Source organism: Aegilops tauschii, chromosome 6 (assembly GCF_002575655.3).
Source record: "Aegilops tauschii subsp. strangulata cultivar AL8/78 chromosome 6, Aet v6.0, whole genome shotgun sequence".
Classification (NCBI taxonomy): Eukaryota; Viridiplantae; Streptophyta; class Magnoliopsida; order Poales; family Poaceae; genus Aegilops; species Aegilops tauschii.
In genome coordinates this window covers 341,456,426-341,474,206 of record NC_053040.3, presented here as the reverse complement: position 1 = coordinate 341,474,206, position 17,781 = coordinate 341,456,426, and positions in this window count along the sequence as shown.

The following is a 17,781-nucleotide window of genomic DNA, read 5'->3' as shown; positions in this document are numbered from 1 at the left end:
ACTGGGCTCACGAACCGGGACCAATGCTCACATTAGTCCCGGTTCGTGACTGAACCGGGGCTAATGTGAAAACTGCCCTGTGACCTAAGCCCTGTTTTCTACTAGTGCAAATGCATGGAAGAAGAAAGAAAACATAGCGACCACAATATAACGAGAGGTAATTTAGTGACATGAAAATTTCTACGACCATATCTTCCTCTCTCATAATAATTGTATGTGGGATCATATTCAAATTCAACAATATAGCTATCACATAACATATTCTCTATATGATCCACATGCATGCAACGTTGACACTCATCCAAAATAGTGGGATTATCATCAAATAAATTCATGACCTCTCCAAGCCCATTTTCATGAAAAATTTCATAAGATTGAACACTCTACAAATATGTGGGATTATTTTTACCTAAAGCTGACCCTCTTCCAAACCCACTTTTAATATTATCGCAAGCATATTCATCATGAGGTTTAAATAAATTTTTAAGATCATAAGAATCATTATCACCCCAATCATGATCATTGCAATAAGTAGCGGACATAGCAATATTAGCATCCCCAAGCTTGGGGTTTTGCATATTATTAGCACAATTGACATTAATAGAATTTATAATAACATCATTGCAATCATGCTTTTCTTATAAGGAGCTGTCATGAATCACTTTATAAATTCCTTCTTTTGACACTTCATCACAATTTTCAGATTCATAAATCTCAAACAAAACTTCATAAAGATAATCTAGTGAACTCAATTCACTAGCAATTGGTTCATCATAATTGGATCTTTTGAAAAGATTAGTGATAACCCACAAGTATAGGGGATCATAACAGTTTTCGAGGGTGGAGTATTCAACCCAAATTTATAGATTCGACACAAGGGGAGCCAAAGAATATTTGAAGGTATTAGCAGCTGAGTTGTCAATTCAACCACACCTGGAGATTAATTATTTGCAGCAAAGTGATCAGTAGCAAGTAGTATGATAGTTTTGATAATAGTAGCAGCAACAATGGTAACGGTAACAGTGATAGCAGTAATTTTGTAGCAAGTGCAACAATAACAGCAGTAGTAGTAAATTAGCAAGATCAATTGTCAGGACCCCGATTCTAAGTCACACCGATCTAGCCTGTAACACCATATCACTTTGCGGCCTCACGCACGGTATTCCCACGGGTGTCGCCTTACCATGGCCCGGGACCGTTTGCGCCTTTTGGCTCACGTATATGATAGTGTCGCTAGCATCCATATGACAGAGAACCCGGGCCGACATGGCTAGTCATGAACCCAAAGCGGCACTAACTTACGGGGACATGCATACATGAATCAACATCGAGCATGTCGGTCAGCAACGTGCGAATCCGGGCTGTAGCACTGGGCTAACAGGACTCCGGGAACCTGAGCTGTAGCAGGCTAGGCAGGACTCCGGATGTCACCGCGTGACATTTCCCCAAAGGGACAGACACATGAACGAAGTGAATCACATGCCGGCCAGTCAAGTGTTCCGGAGCAGTAGTGCTGGGCTAGCAGGACTCCGGTGAACCGGGCTGTAGCGGACTACTATGGCTCATGGAAGCACAAGACTACATTTCCCCATAAGAGAGGCTACCAAGGATAAACAACTAGGTTGTCGGATCCCACACATACCAAGCATTTCAATCATACACACAATATGCTCGATATGTGCAAATACAACATGGCATCACAACAAGACTCTACGACTCAGAGTATTTATTCATTAGGCTCTGAGGAGCCAAGATATTACAAACATGGGTCTCTCGACCCAGCATTCAGAGCATACAAGTCAAACACATACGGAAGCTTAACATGTCTGAGTACAGACAACTATAAATGAAAAAGGCTGAGAAGCCTGACTATCTACTAGATCCTGCCGAGGACACAAGATCGTAGCTGAGGTAACAAGCTAAACGTCGAAGTCCACGCGGAACTACTAGCGAGACTGAAGTCTCTCTGCAAAAACATAAATTAAGCAAACGTGAGTACAAATGTACCCAGCAAGACTTACATCAGAACTAGCTACATATGCATCGGTATCAACAAAGGGGGTGGTGGAGTTTAACTGCAGCAAGCCAGCTTTGAATCGGTGGCTATCCTAAACTACGACTGCAAGTAACTCTTTTGAGGTGGCGCACACGAGTCCACATATTCACCATATCAATACACCACTAAGGATCCGCTCCCGTCTCCCTACGAGAACGCCATCCATAGCACTCACGCTTATCTTGCGCATTTTAGAGTATCCACTTTCACTTGTCTATGAACTGTTATAGGCAACCCAGAAGTCCTTTACCGCGGACACGGCTATTCGAATAGATGATGTTAACCCTGCAGGGGTGTACTTCTTCACACACGCTCTCACCACTTACCGCCGTTTACACGACATGTACTCGGCAACCTTGAAGCGGAAGCCCAACGTGGGTGTCGGCCACAGCCTACCTAAACACTCAAGTCTCTAGTCCAGGTTTATCGCCTATTCAGGTTCCATCCACAGGGAGTCCGGCCGAGGTTTCCACATACAGCCCCGCACGATGTGTACAGGGTTCCGTGACACCAAACGGGTGCCCGGCATACCCGGCCACGTGCCTACCGCATCACAGCCCACCCCTCGGGTCAGCGCTGCCCACGGCCTCCAGCATACTACAAACACCAGAAACTACTTGCAACTCCTGGACAGAGGACAAGGGTGATTAAGAAGCCGAGAGGGTCCATTGGTTTCGGGCCCAATGCATGGTAGTAACTGTTTCATGGATCACAAACATAGAACTCAGTTCCTGAGGACGGCTTCAATGAGACAACCCACCATGTACTCCTACATGGCCTCTCACCGCTACCTTTACCAAATCGTGTTCACACACTTAGCTCTCAACAGTAGGACATGTTCACACACCTCCGATTCATCCCCGATGAATCAGACCTGACTCAACTCTAAGCAGTAGCAGGCATGACAAACAAGCAGGAATGAGTAGGCACATCAGGGCTCAAACAACTCCTACTCATGCTAGTGGGTTTCATCTATTTACTGTGGCAATGACAGGTCATGCAGAGGATAAGGGGTTCAACTACCGCAGCATGAAACAGTTGCATCGTTGTTGTCCTAATGCAGTAAAATAGAGCAGAGCGAGAGAGTGGGTTTGTATCGGAATGAACAAGGGGGGTTTTGCTTGCCTGATGGAGTGGTAGTAGGATACTGCCCTTCAGTCGGATAATCGTGGGTATCCTCGGAGGCAGAACCTACCACGAAAGATACGTCGAACACAATCAACACATGACGATATGCAACAATATGATGCATGCTATGACATGGCAATATGAATGTGTTTTGGGCTAATGCAAGCTAGAACAGATTGAGATGAGTCCATTTGAACCAAAGATTCAAATGCATACCCATGTTATGAAGTCATAAAGGTGCATTAACTTGTTTCACCTAAACAGCAAGGTTAGGTTGCTCTAACATGCATGAAACCAGTACAGATGGATAGATTGGATTTTTCTGATCATTTTTCATATATAATTTGTTTCATTTGGAGTTATGGTTGAATTTCTATGAATTTTTGAAGTTTGTAGTATTTTCTGGAATTTCCTGAATAAACTTAAATCCAGGAAATGCTTTACTGCGTCAGCATGACATAGGTGTGACGTCAGCAGGTCAACTGGGTCGGCCAGGTCAAACCTGACCTGTGGGACCCATACGTCAGTGTCTCAGGCTGGTTTGGGTGGATGACAGGTGGGACCGGTCAACGTTGACTTGACCAAAGTCAAAGCTGACATGTGGGGTCCCCCCAGATTAGTACTAATCTAAACAGGACATTAGGCTAACCTAAACGGGCACGGGGCCCACATGGCAGTGGCTCTAGGAGTGTTTAGCAGGGTCATTAGAGCTAACCAAAACAGCGCCACGTCATCACGCCGGAGATCTGCCGGCGGCGACCACGGAACACGGCGGAGGCACGCCGGAGTTGCTCGGGCTCGCACTACAGGCGGCGGTTTGCGGCGGGGTTTGGCTCTACGGAGAGCTGGCGTTCGCGCGCATCTGCTAGGGCAAACGGGAGGGGCTGGGACGGCCCAAGCTTGCCGGAAGCAAGCTCGCGGCGGCGGACGGATTTCGGGTGTGCACGGGGTTGCGGCTACGGTGCAGGGCAGGCCTAACGGGCGGGTGATTCGAGCTCACGGAGACTCCCTGAGTGCGTTGACATGCTCGGAGGCGAGCTTGCGCGGCCGTAGCCGCGGTGGCGGCATGGCCGGCGGCGAGGAGTTATCGGCTCCGGTGAAACTAGGGCTATGCGGTGCAAAAGAGGCGGGGAAGAGAGGGGAAACGCTCGGGGGCTCATAGCGGTGCCGTAGGGATGGTCGGTGTGCTCGGGGAAGCCCTGTGGACGACGAATCGGCGGCGACGATCTCCGGTGCCCGACGGTGAATACGACGATGCCGGCGACGTTTTCGGGGCTTCTGGCGTCGGGAGGCTCGGTGAGGAGGAGGAGAGGAACGAGGCGGAGCTCGTGGGCAGCTCCAGGGGGCATGGGGGAGGCGGTGGTCATGGCTATGGCGAGCGGCGGTGGCGAACGCGCTCGGTGGTGCTGCGGGAGAGAGCAGAGGAGGGGGAGGGGGTCCAGGGAGAGAGCGAGGGGGTCGAGAGGGAGTGCGTGGCACTCGGGGCTGGCTCCAGAAGCGGCGGAAACAGGAGGTGGCACGGGCGTGTGCCGGCGTGCGGCGAACACACGCTTCGCGTCCTTCTGGCGCGAGGTGGGAGACGACTGGCAGATGGGCCTGGTGGGCTGCTACACTACCAGGCCGGCCAGGTAAGCACCAGGTATTCTCTCTCTCTCTCTCTTTGTTAATGTTTTTCTATTTTTTGTAACTTCGGGGCTTTATTAAAAATACCAAAACGTTTTCAAAAATCCTGAAAATTAATTGTGGGCTCTGTTTGGATTATTCCTAACAGCCCTCACTTAAGTTCAAAATTAATTGAGCACTTAAAATAATATATAGCATTTAGATGCCCAATTGCAAATAGCATATGATTTAATTCAGTGACCTTATGTGTCCTAGAAAATTGTGCACCATTTTTGTCAGAGGTCCTAGACCAAGGCAAAGATGATGAACATTTTAGAAGGGCATTTCAGGTTCATTGAGAGAATTATTTAGTAACCCTAGTTGGTTTAGGTGGTGCTGGGGGTTTTGGATCATCCCCATTTCAAGTTTCTAGAAAAGTGAACATGATGCATCAATCAAGTGCTAGCCTAGAGCAAGGTAGAGCTAGGGATGTGACATCAATATAGGATAAATTCGTAGGCATTGGATCGGTGACTTGTTGGATGATATTCATCATGAGACAGTTATAACCTAGGGCGATATGACACTAGCTCCAGTTCATCAATATAATGTAGGCATGTATTTCGTAAATAGTCATACGTGCTTATGGAAAGAACTTGCATGACATCTTTTGTCCTACCCTCCCGTGGCAACGGGGTCCTATTGTAACTAAGGGATATTAAGGCCTCCTTTTAATAGAGAATCGAAACAAAGCATTAACACACGATGAATACATGAACTCCTCAAACTACGGTCATCACTAGGAGTGGTCCCGACTATTGTCACTCCGGGGTTGCCGGATCATAACACGTAGTAGGTGACTATAACTTGCAAGATCGGATCTAGAACATGGATATAATGGTGATAACGTAAACGGTTCAGATCTGAAATCATGGCACCCAGGCCCAAAATGACAAGCATTAAGAATGACAAAGTCATAGCAACATCAATCTTAGAACATAGTGGATACTAGGGATCATGCCCTAACAAAACTAACTCGATTACATGATGAATCTCATCCAACTCCTCACCGTCCAGCGAGCCTACGAAGGAATTACTCACTCCCGGTGGGGGGCATCATGGAATTGGTGATGGAGAAGGGTTGGTGATGACGAAGAACAAAGACCCCCCTCTCCGGAGCCCCAAATGGACTCTAGATCTGGCCTCCCGATGAAGAACAGGAGGTGACAGTTGCTCCGTCTCGTGGATCATGATAATTCTTTCTCCCTGTTTTTTTTTGGAAAAATAGGATTTTATAGCGTCGGTTTCAGGGTCTGCGGGGCCACCAGGTGGGGACAAGCCACTGGGCGCGCCAGGAGGGGGGCGCCCTGGTGGGTTGTGCCCACCCAGGTGCCCCCTCTGGTGGATCTTGGCTACATAAATTCTTATTTATTGTATAAAAATTCCTCGCAAAGTTTCATTCCATTCCGAGAACTTCTATTTCTGCACAAAAACAACACCATGGTAGTTCCGCTGAAAACAACGTCACACTATAAAAAAATACACTTCCATGATGATACATGTTTGTCACAGTAGGTCACGTTTTCTGTCATGCATGTACATCCATGACTAATTTATGATAGAATCAAGATAGTCATACCTGTGCTGTCGTAGAAGTGTTCCATGACATTACCAAAATTATCGTCACGGAAGTGTCCACTTCCATGACGATATATCACGTGTCATAGAAGTGCTTTCGTCAAGGGTGACCGACACGTGGCATCCACCGTAACGGGACGCTGTTAAGCTATCGGGCCCGGTTTTGGATCCGATAACCCCTTAACAGCCCGGACCAATGGGAAATTTCCACGTGTAAAATTTTGATTGGCTGGAGGAAACACGTGTCAGCTCGTTAGCGGGTCAGATAGGCGCCTATGATATGTTGACACGTGCGACGGCCCATCACTGGCCCATTTAGCTTACAAAGGCTGGCCCATTTGACTTGGTCAAAAGATAGCGGGCTGGCCCATGAAAAGCCTGTTAACAGTCTCTTCGCAAATAGCCCATTTTACGGTCCGGTAACTCACGGCCCGCCAGGGCCTGCACGAAATCGGCCAACAACGTCATGTGGGCCATCGAATATAACACCAGCCCGTTTCACTTTCGGCCCATGTATGGCCCTCGACGTCTTTCGACCCATATGAGGCCTTCGTATCTTTAGGCCATTTAGAGGCCCACGGTGACTCTAGCCTGTAATGAACAGTAAATTTCTTTGTACCCATTAACGGCCCATGATTCACATGGGCTGTTTCCAGCCCGTGTTAGATTTCGGCCTACTGACGGCCCATACGTTCTTGGGCTCCTTTCCAGCCATCGATTACTTCCGGCCTGTTACTGGCATGTTCCCCTGATGGGCCAAATTCGGCCCGTGGCAAGAGTTGGCCCGTTTCTAGCCTGTTAACCCGTTGCGCTGTTTCCAGCCCGTCCTATATTCTGGCCCATTAACGACCTATTATGCCTGTGACAGAATTAAGCCTTTGCTGTCCTCTGGCCTGATAACGGCCCGTTACCGTGCTGGGCCGATACCAATTACACCCGTTTACGGCCCATGTAGACCCATTTATCCGACGGCCTGAGGCCCACCGATTCTACGGCCGTGTTGGAGGCCCATTTAAAGACGGCCCATAGGAGGCCCATGGATCCTACGGCCTGTAGCAGGGTCAAGGCTACCACGGTACGTATATGGCCCATGGTTGTTGCGGCCACTAGCAAACGAGGGAAAAAGAAGACTAGGAAATAAATAAGCCCGAAACTAACGCTAGGCTATTAAGGCGATTGCACAGATTACATCCACTGGGCATCAAAGATCGCCACCAGTGCAAATATAGGGAACACCGTACATTATACAAAAATGGCTTGCTGTTTTGTTCAGCCAGTGGCTGGACGTTAAGAACAAATTTTATATCGCAACATAACAAATTACAACTATAAAACAAAAGGAAGGTTGGCATAAAATTTAACAGTCTGGCAGATAAATGCAGCACCAGAAGTTCAGAAGTTCAGTTCATTTGACCTGACTGTTACGTTTTCATGCTGTATTGTCCGATGGAGCACCATAAACTTCGCCTTCATTTCTCCTAGGCTCCTGAACAACATAGCAAATGTCTGATAGTTTGGTTTCAAAACCATGCATATCTTGACGACATCGAACAATGTCTGTCCTTATTTCACAAAGGGTATCTGTTAAGGAACGAACTTGTGTCTGGAGCGCAGATATAACATTGTTTTGAGCTTGCATATCTTGATCAGGAGGCAGTTTGGACGAGATTGCCTTAACAACCAACCCAGTATTACGCGGGAACGTGCTTTTGGCACTGTTAGTGGACAGGTACTGACCCACTGCAACAAGAGCTGACATTGCGGTTATAGTTGCCTCGCCACCTTCAGAAGGTGGCGGTTCCACCATTTTTTCCATAGTTTCCTGAAAAGTTGAGTTTTTACATTAGTAGTACCAGAACAGAAGATATTAAGGAGGAAGCAAAACCAAACAAAATAGCTTTGGTCTATATACAGAACTTATTCTGGTGAACCCATGTAAAATATTAGTTGTATTTCACTGCAAAGTACATAATAAAACCAAGTTCCAAACATATGACCATGTACCATGGCTAATGTATTGTCTATTTCTTCACATTGTATTGACAGCTAAGGATAAAGAGACAAAGTTTATAATACGGTAAGCATAGTATGACATCATTCATATCACAAAACAGCTGAGAACAGACAAACAGGCAATTGTAACATTGTGTGGGCAAGTCCAGCATGGAACTAGATTACAGGTCAAGATCAAAGAAACATCACTCCTCTCTTTTAAACCTTATAAGGTGCAATGATACGCTAAGACAATTGTGTATAAAATTGAAAAGAGTAATAGACATTGGCTGCAAACCATGCAGTTCAAGGCACAAGTCAGAGTAAGTAGTAGTTAAAAGGCATGAGGATTAAGGACTTACAACAGCGGCTTTGACTGGTGTAGTCATGCCCTTCGTCTTGCTGGTGTGACAGTCCTTGAAGATTTCCACATCATTTGGTTCAGGTACTTTTTGGTCCTTGCGGGCTTTCCTCTACATTTGGAACAAGTCAATATAGATCTGATAATATGGTACAATGAAAAGAGTGAAACAACAGCTAATTACAAGAGCCTCGTAGTGTGCAATATAGCTACGATATCCTGTCGTCTGTTGGAATTTCACTTTCGTACGGTTGGCCTTGTTCTTTGAATAGTTCACCTACAAGAAGATAGATTTGTGTGGCACATGCGTAAATGGGACTTCAACATGTGATCTGATCACATATATATAATGTACCTGATACTTTGGATCAGACCAGTGTTTAATGAGGCCTCTCCAGTCTTCATCCGGTATATTTTCCACTGGAGATGTTTGGGCAAGTTCACTGTTAGCCTTGCCTTCAAAGTGAGTTTTCCTCAAGTTATACCGATACTGTCACAGAGCAGACTTGAAAACATGGGTGGAAGCTTGTCTGGTTGCATCATCTTGGCTATCCAACTTGAACCTCATCTGTTGAAAATTATGGGAGTCTCATTATCATCAACCTAGAAAGTATTGGACAGAGCAAGACGATATTACTAGTTTCCATACATAACCATACTTACAGATAAACGGTCAAGGAAGGTGTTGAACTGGGTTTCGTCTTTGTCATTCCCGTACTGAATCCATGTTGGGAGGATATGTACATGACACCTAACGACAACCGCTGCCTCTGATACTAACTTGGCTGACTCTGTAGCATCACGTGGCCTTTTTAAACCTGCCTCAAAACAGATCTCCATTCTTCCTCCTCTAGATTTAGTTAACCTATCGAGCATTACCCCTAATGTTTGTTTCCTCTTGCGCCTAGGTGCTAGTCCAACAACGAAAATAGGAAGTGTTAGTGTACATCAAATTGTGAGACTACATATAAAGAAGCATGCAACTGTAACTTGACTCCAGCAACTACCTTCTTGCTGTTGAAGCTCACAAAGTTCATCTAATGTTGCCAACTCATCTTGTGTCAAGAGTGCTTCGGAAGTAGTGTCAGGTGGCAAGGGAGCTTGGGAACATGCTGCTAACTGAGTTGACCAACGAGTAAATCGTGCAGCTGGTGGTACTGTGGAGGGTGTTGCAACAACTAGGGCTGTCTCTGCTTGTTTGGTGGTAGCTATTTTTTTTCCGTTTGGCTTGTTCTGTAGCTCGTGTAGCACGGGATACCCTGTCGGTACAATTTTCTGCTGGACTTTGACCTTCTATTGCACCATCAGTACCAGCAGAATCTGCAGGATTGTTCCGCTTCCCTTTCCCTGTTGTTCTGTGTTGCTTCCTCTTTCTCTGTGCCATGTTAAGTCAATCCGACAAGAAAAACAAATAACAATTTAGTTCTTCAGAACAAATGTACTTTGATGTAAGAACATGGTGTGATAGACAGATATTGTATGTTCTAGAAACAGGAACACGTGTCTTAGTCACAAGTATATTGTGTAAAGTAAGCAGATGAAATTCAACAAAATTAGAAGCAATAAAAGCTAGACATCATACATAACATATAACCACATATAACAGTGCCAAGTTAGAGGGAGCACCTGTGATGGCGCACTAGGGGAGACGTGCTCATCACCAACGCAGCTACGTTGAGGGGATGGAGGAGTAGAATCTGTAGAGGCCCTCCGTTTGGAAGGAGCACCTTCATTCGCTGCCTTGCTAACTTCCTTCTGCTTTATTGATTTTGAATTATCAAGTAAAACCGACAAGAAAAAGCAATAAAATTCACTCTTCAGAACTCATTCATGCATGATACTGACAATCACTACTTTGATGTAAGGCAAACACATGATTCTAGGATGGAATAATACGAAAAATAGGACGAGATGGCATATTCACAACTGTTTGTGTAAACTAAGCAGAAACCATTTCAACAAATAAGAAGCAATGCAAGTTAGACACCACATGAAAGATGCAACCAATATGACTCTGCCAAGTTAAAAGCATCCCATCATAAATGGCATTTCAACAAATTAGAAGCAGCACATGCTATAAATCATATGAAAGATGCAACTAATATCACACTGCATATACTGAAGGTGTCTCGTCATATTGATTTATGCGGGATAAAAAAAACAATAGTTTTATGTCAGGGAATGCTTAATAGACAGATGTACTATGTACTAAAAACAGGAAGGCATGTCACATTAACATGTATAATGTATAAACTAAGCAGAATAGCACATGCAATTTAACCAGATTAGAAGAATTAAAATCTAGACACCATATGCAACATGCAACCACATATCACGCTGCCAAGTTAGAGCAAGCACCTACGATGCTAGTGTAGGGGAAATGCGGTAATCAACTATAGAGCTACGTTCACTATCTTCATCTAGCCTTGCTATTTCTTGAGAATCATGTGGGGAGGCTTACGCTGCATTCTTTAAATGAGGATCTTTTATCATAGTAGTCCACTGGCCTGACTGCCACATCATAAGTGATTGATGAGGAATACACAAGAACATTAGTTTGATGTAAGAACATGGTTAATAGACAGATATACTAGTATGTACCAAAAACGGGAAGGCGTGTCATATTCAAAGGTATAGTGTGTAAGCTAAGCAGATGCAATTTAACCAAATTGGAAGCAATACAAGCTAGACATCCGGCTGGAGTGGTGAGCATGATCATCTAGGACCTGAGAGCCTAGTGGGAGGCGGGCTGCTTCGCCACCATCGTGGCTTTTCAGTTGGCTTCCAGGTGATGCATGTCTGTGTTGGGCTTGTCACTGGCTCGGCCAGTGCCCTGACTAGCTATTTGTCTTCTGGTGCTCCCGGGATGGTGGTTCATGTAAAAAATATCTTTCCTTATCTTGATAAAGACTGGCTTCAACCTTTCGAATACAAGCTAGACACCATATGGGACATGCAACCACATATGACACCGTGAAGTTAAATCAAGCACCTGGGATGGTGGTTCACGGCGAGCGAGATCATCAACTCCAGAGCTACATTCCCCGTCTCCATCTGCTGACACTACACCCTTTAAAGCCTTGAAACGTGTCTGGCCTAGCCGCGTACCACGCTGCAGCGACTTCTCTCTTCTCTTTTCTGCTATCTTTTGATAATGTGGGTACCGTGATTTGCATGGAGTGAGGACAGTGGATACATAGTATACCGGCTTTTGAAGTGGGAACTTATGCCCGTCCGTCTCTCGTTCGACAACGAGCACTGCGCTTACAACTTGGTGACTTGCCGCTATATATAACAGCATTGGTTCGCCGACATTTGGCGCGGCCAAGATTGGGTTGGTGGCCAGGATGGCTTTTATTTCTTCCAATCCGGCCGTGGCCGCATCCGCCCACTCGAAGTGTTCGGTGCGCCGAAGAAGGCGATAAAGGGGTAGTGCCTTTTCTCCTAATCGGGAGATAAAGCGGCTTAAGGCAGCCACGCATCCAGTTAGTTGCTGGATTTGCTTGAGGTCTGTTGGGATAGCCAACTATGACAGAGCTCAGATTTTAGCCGGGTTTGCTTCAATTCCTCTATTAGAGACGATGAAGCCTAAGAGCTTTCCGGCGGGCACGCCGAAGACGCATTTTTCTGGATTGAGCTTGATGTCGTATGTTCGGAGATTGTCGAACGTGAGCCTCAAGTCGTCTATTAAGGATTCGACGTGTCTGGTTTTAATGACCACATCGTCCATGTATGCCTCCACTGTTTTGCCGATCTGTGTTTCCAAGCATGTCTGAATCATGCGTTGATAAGTTGCGCCAGCATTTTTGAGCCGGAAAGGCATGGTGTTGAAACAGAAGGGGCCGTATGGGGTGATAAATGCCGTTGCGGCTTGGTCGGACTCCGCCATCTTAATTTGATGGTATCCGGAGTATGCGTCGAGGAAACACAATGAATCGTGTCCTGTGGTAGCGTCGATGATTTGGTCGATGCGGGGGAGGGGGAAGGGATCTTTGGGGCAAGCCTTGTTAAGGTCCTTGAAATCGACATATAGGCGCCAGGATTTGTCCTTCTTTGGTACCATCACCAGGTTTGCTAGCCAGTCCGGATGTTTTATTTCTCTGATGAATCTGGCCTCAAGTACCTTGGCTAGCTCCTCTCCCATGGCTTGCCGTTTAGGTTCAAAGAAACGCCGAAGAGTCTGCTTGACCGGCTTGAACCCCTTTAGAATGTTAAGGCTGTGCTCGGCCAGCCTACGTGGGATTCCTGGCATGTCTGAAGGATGCCAGGCGAAAATGTCCCAATTCTTGCGCAAGAACTCTCGTAGTGCAGCGTCTACTGTGGGGTTTAACTGTGCCCCGATGGATGCTGTTTTTGTAGGGTCCGTTGGGTGGACTTGGAATTTGACTATTTCATCCGCTGGTTTGAAAGAGGTGGATTTGGGTCTTTTGTTGAGTATCACGTCATCCCTGTCCACTGTGGAGCGCAGCGCCATCAGTTCTTCGGCCGCGAGGGCTTCGGATAATGCCTCGAGGGCTAGTGCGGCGGTTTTATTTTTGGCACGGAGTGCTATGTCCGGATCACTAGCTAGAGTGATGATTCCATTGGGCCCGGGCATTTTGAGCTTCATGTACCCGTAATGGGGTATAGCTTGGAAGATCGTAAATGCCTCCCGCCCTAAGGGCGTGGTAGCCGCTACTGAACGGGGCCACTGGGAATGTGATTTCTTCGGACCTATAATTATCCGGCGTGCCGAATACCACGTCTAGCGTGATTTTTCCTGCACATCGTGCCTCCCGACTAGGGATGATTCCTCTGAAGGTCGTGCTGCTTTGCTCAATGCGGCTCCTGTCTATTTCCATTTTGCTAAGAGTTTCTTCATAGATGAGGTTTAATCCGCTGCCGCCGTCCATGAGCACTTTAGTAAGCCGGAAGCCGTCCACAATTGGACTAAGGACCAAGGCGGCTGGTGCTCGGGCTGTTCGGAATTTGGGTTCATCACTGGAATTGAAGGTGATAGCCGTATCACTCCATGGATTTATTACTGCCACATGGTGGACTTCGGCAAGGCTGCGGAGTGCTTGCTTACGCCTATTATTCGAGGCGAAGTTCTCAAAGACTGTCAATACTGTATTGCTATTTTCTGCGGGATGGTGCTCTGCGGTATTGTTGATGAGGAGATCCCCACCGCTCTTGGCCACCTGCCGGAGTACCCAACATGCTCTAAGGCTGTGTGTTGGCATTGTACCCGCTGTACTGTGAATTTTGCATGGCCCATTAAGCCATCCCTCCAATACGGTTCCGCGCCCTGTAGTGGGTTTTTGTTTCTTTGTAACTGGATCAGGTGACTTACGAGAGTATGCCCTTTTAGTTCGGACGGGGGATTTAGTGAGGGCCGGAGGATCCCAGAATTTTGTTTGGGTTTTCCAGGCGCTTTCCATCACACAGTACTTCCGTACTATGGCCGCCAAGTCAGCGAAGTGTGCTATGTCACGGCGACTTATGGCGTTGAGGATTCCCTTGTCCATGCAATTATTGCAAAAGAATGAAATTGCGTCTTCTTCGCGACAGTCCTTGACCTTGTTCATTACAAGGAGGAATCTGGCCCAATAGTGATGTACTCTCCTGGGGCTCTTGTCTAATGTGGGAAAGATCGCTTATATCTGGGTGGGTGGCTGGATTTAAGTCCGAACCTTGACCTGAACTGAGACCCAGGGGCGGAGGAGTTTCCGATCTTAGAAGTTCAGGCTCCGGGATGTTGCCCAATAGGTCTGGCCCGCTGCCTGATTCTAGGTTCAAGGTTCGGGACATGTCCTCCCATAGACGGGTATCCGGCTCGGAGAGCTCGGGAATCCGGACATAGTTTGTCCTCAAGATAGAGGAAGAATCGCTGCATTGCTCCTCCACCACCGCTATCTGATGGGTCACCGGCGGGGAGTTAATCTCCCTTTGGTCGGGTTTAGGCCCGATCTGATCATAGTCCGTAGCGACTCCCAAGGCGGCGATGCGATCCAAGAGCTCGTTCAAGGAAGAGAGCTCCATTGGATCCAACTGCTCGGCGAATTCCGAGCCGACGTGGAGGCTGTTTTCGATGACCCGAGAAGTCATCGTCGGCGCAGCGGCCGAACGGGAGGTCATGACGAAACCGCCTAGTCGGAGAGTTTGGCCTACAACCAGGGCTCCCCCAGAGGTGATGTTGTCCTTGACAACGAGACGAGCCATTGAGCCTTATGATGACGGCACAGTGGAACTCTCAATGAAAGCACCAATGTCGGTGTCAAAACCGGCGGATCTCGGGTAGGGGGTCCCGTACTGTGCGTCTAAGGCGGATGGTAACAGGAGGCGGGGGACACGATGTTTACCCAGGTTCGGGCCCTCTCGATGGAGGTAATACCCTACTTCCTGCTTGATTGATCTTGATGATATGAGTATTACAAGAGTTGATCTAACTTGTTCGATTCCGGTATAGCTATCGGTCCCTTCAAGGACGGCAACCAGTACGATTGTCCTGGCTGCGGCTCATCTTTTTCGATGAACCAACCACAGCCCTATGCCTGTGATCACGATACACAATTCTACCACAAGATCGTAGAGGCTAAACCCTAGAAGCTAGCCTATGGTATGATTGTTGTTGTCCTACTGACTAAACCCTCTGGTTTATATAGACACCGGAGGGGGCTAGGGTTACACAGAGTCGGTTACAAGGGAGGAGATCTACATATCCGTATTGCCAAGCTTGCCTTCCACGCCAAGGAGAGTCCCATCCGGACACGGGTCGAAGTCTTCAATCTTGTATCTTCATAGTCCAACAGTCCGGCCAAAGGATATAGTCTGGCTGTCCGAGGACCCCCTAATCCAGGACTCCCTCAACCACTACTATTGCTGATGTGGTAACTAACCCCTCTGCTGAGGATACCACTACTATTGCTGATGAAAATGCTAGGTTGAAGACATTGCTTGAAACTGGGATGTACAAAAGTCTCAAAGGGCATCAGAAACTGTGCGATGTCCTCAAAAAGCAGATTCTGAACCAAAACCCTAGGAAAGAGGGTGTTGGGTTCGAGAGGAAAATGAATGTTGATGGATCCTACTGGAAGCCTGAGCAGTACCCCAAAACCACATGGGTTGCTGCAAAGGGACCTTCAGTGGATCCATCCACCTTATCTGGCTTCACTTGTGCTAACCCTATTATCATTGATGAATCCTTTGATGCAAACTATAAACTGTTTAAGAGTCAGAATGGTGAAGTGTTTGCCAGGTATATTGGTACTAACTGCAGGAATGGGCCACCTATGAAGAAGATCTAGGGTCCCAAAAGTTGTCTTGAGAATCTTCCTGTGAATGTCATCATGACACCACCTGGGAAGAAGACAAATCCCAGACCAAAGGCTTCATATGGTCCAAAGGCTTCATACAGACAGAGGACTCACCTGAGTCACCCTAACGCCAATGTTTTGCAGGGAAATCATACTCAGACTTATGAATATGAGTGTGTTTCTTCAAACCGCTATGTTCATAAAACTAAGAACTTTTCTGCTTATTCATATGAGTATCATTCATCTCCTGCAAGGCTATTTGCTAGGGCTCCAAAGCTGAAGTTCTCAGATGCTGCACTTAGACTCATTGCTTCTAAGCCACCCCTGAATATGTGGGTGGTTAAGAAGAATTAACTTTCTTTTGCAGGGAAAGGTCTCAAGCCAAAAATCAAAGGCGTCTGATGCTATTGCCGGGGACCTAAAACATCTTGTAGGGCGCAAGATCAAATGCCCAAATGGTCTCACTATGTATTTTATTCCTGAATCGTTTGCCAATCATCCTATCAGTCCTAATCTTGATATGAGCTTTGATAATCCTCTTGCCCATCAAATGTTTATGCTTCACAATACTCTTGCTGAAGCCTACCCCCTAACTGTACTGTAGGGTATGACACCTCATGCTTCAGAATGGATTATGGACAGCGGATGCACTAATCATATGACTGGTGATCGAAGTCTTCTCATGGACTCAACCTTACGTCCATCTGACAAGAGTCACATCACATTTGCTGACACTGGTAAAAGCAAGGTATTGGGTCTAGGTAGAGTTGCAATCTCAAAGGATCAGCACATGGATAAAGTGATGCTTGTTGAATCCCTTGGTTTCAACTTAATGTCTGTCTCAATGCTTTGTGACTTGAACATGATTGTGATTTTTGGAAAATATCGTTGCCTTGTACTAATGGAATCTGACAAGTCTCTAGTCTTTGAAGGGTATCGGAAAGATGATCTGTACATGGTAGATTTCTCAGTAGGGCCACAGCTTGCCGTATGTCTTCTTGCAAAAGCTTCAGAGTGCTGGCTCTGGCATCGGAGGCTAGGGCATGCTGGCATGAGGAACTTACACACTCTCGCAAAGAAGAAGCATGTCATAGGCATCGAGGGCGTCAAGTTCAAGAAGGATCACTTGTGCGGTGCCTGCGAAGCTGGAAAGATGACTAGGGCCAAGCATCCCTCGAAGACAATCATGACGACATCTCAACCCTTCGAGATGCTACACATGGACTTATTTGGCCCTACTCACTACTCTACTCTCACTTGTGCGGTGCCTGCGAAGCTGGAAAGATGACTAGGGCCAAGCATCCCTCAAAGACAATCATGACGACATCTCAACCCTTCGAGCTGCTACACATGGACTTATTTGGCCCTACTCACTACTCTACTCTCACTACTACTTCCTGTCTCTATGGCTTCGTCATTGTTGATGATTATTCAAGATATACATGGGTGCACATAATTCTCTACAAGACTGAAGTGCAGGATGTCTTCAGACGCTTCGCCAACCGTGCCATGAACAACTATGGCGTCAAGATCAAGCATATCAGGAGTGACAACGGCACAGAGTTCAAGAACACCGACCTCGATCTTTACTTGGATACATTAGGCATCACTCTTGAGTTCTCAGCTCCGTACACACCTCAGCAGAATGGCATCATGGAGCGCAAGAACAGAACACTCATTGAGATGGCTCGGATGATGCTCGATGAATA